Genomic DNA, 1,472 nt, shown 5'->3' on the forward strand with positions numbered 1-1,472 from the left:
ACTGCCAGTTTCTGGAAGACACCTTCTTCAAGCAGTGGTACAGGAAGAAGTCTGCATCCTTCAAGAAAAACATGATTTTCATGCAGGACAATGCTCCATCACACGCGTCCAAGTACTCCACAGCGTGGCTGGCAAGAAAGGGTATAAAAGAAGAAAAACTAATGACATGGCCTCCTTGTTCACCTGATCTGAACCCCATTGAGAACCTGTGGTCCATCATCAAATGTGAGATTTACAAGGAGGGAAAACAGTACACCTCTCTGAACAGTGTCTGGGAGGCTGTGGTTGCTGCTGCACGCAATGTTGATGGTGAACAGATCAAAACACTGACAGAATCCATGGATGGCAGGCTTTTGAGTGTCCTTGCAAAGAAAGGTGGCTATATTGGTCGCTGATTTGTTTTTGTTTTGTTTTTGAATGTCAGAAATGTATATTTGTGAATGTGGAGATGTTATATTGGTTTCACTGGTAAAAATAAATAATTGAAATGGGTATATATTTGTTTTTTGTTAAGTTGCCTAATAATTATGCACAGTAATAGTCACCTGCACACACAGATATCCCCCTAAAATAGCTAAAACTAAAAACAAACTAAAAACTACTTCCAAAAACATTCAGCTTTGATATTAATGAGTTTTTTGGGTTCATTGAGAACATGGTTGTTGTTCAATAATAACATTATTCCTCAAAAATACAACTTGCCTAATAATTCTGCACTCCCTGTATGCCTGTGCAAATTTACGCTGATTTGTTTTCTATTTCTTTTATAAACATAACGACGTTTGCTGATGACACCACCATCATAGGACTGATCGACAACAACGATGATTCAACCTACAGAGCGGAGGTTCAGCATCTGAAGCAATAGTGTGACAACAACAGTCAAGACCAAGGAAATGGTAATCGACTTCAGGAGAACAAGGCGATCTGAGCACTCTAGCCTCTACATTAATGGTGAGGAGGTAGAAAGCTTTAAGTTTCTCGGAGTCCACATCTCGGCCAACCTTACCTGGTCCACAAACATTTCCCACCAGGTAGGGAAAGCACAATAAAGGCTGTACTTTCTGAGGAAGTTTTGTCAGGCCCAATTACCCCAGAGACTGCTAGTAAACCTCTACCGCTCCACCATCGAGAGCCTTCTGACCTACTGCTGCACACTCTGGTTCAACCGCTGCACTGTAGAAGACAAGATGAAACTGCAGCAAGTAGTGAGGGCAGCAGAGCGGGCAATTAGCACTTCACTAACCCCCCTCAGAGACATTTGGCAGACTTCAGTGGAAAGCCAGTATCATCATCAAGGACCCCTTGCACCCTGGACACTCACTTTTCCCCCCCTTCTCTCTGGCAAAGGCTTCAGGTCCATCAGGTCAAAGACACCTTTGAGACTTTTTACTCTTCAAAAAACAGCAGTTTGAATCATCCACAGTGCAGGTTATAGGGATCATACAAACTCACTATTTTTGCAGTCTGAA

This window comes from Haplochromis burtoni, unplaced genomic scaffold (assembly GCF_018398535.1).
Source record: "Haplochromis burtoni strain Fernald_Lab_line unplaced genomic scaffold, NCSU_Asbu1 Contig_841, whole genome shotgun sequence".
NCBI lineage: Eukaryota > Metazoa > Chordata > Actinopteri > Cichliformes > Cichlidae > Haplochromis > Haplochromis burtoni.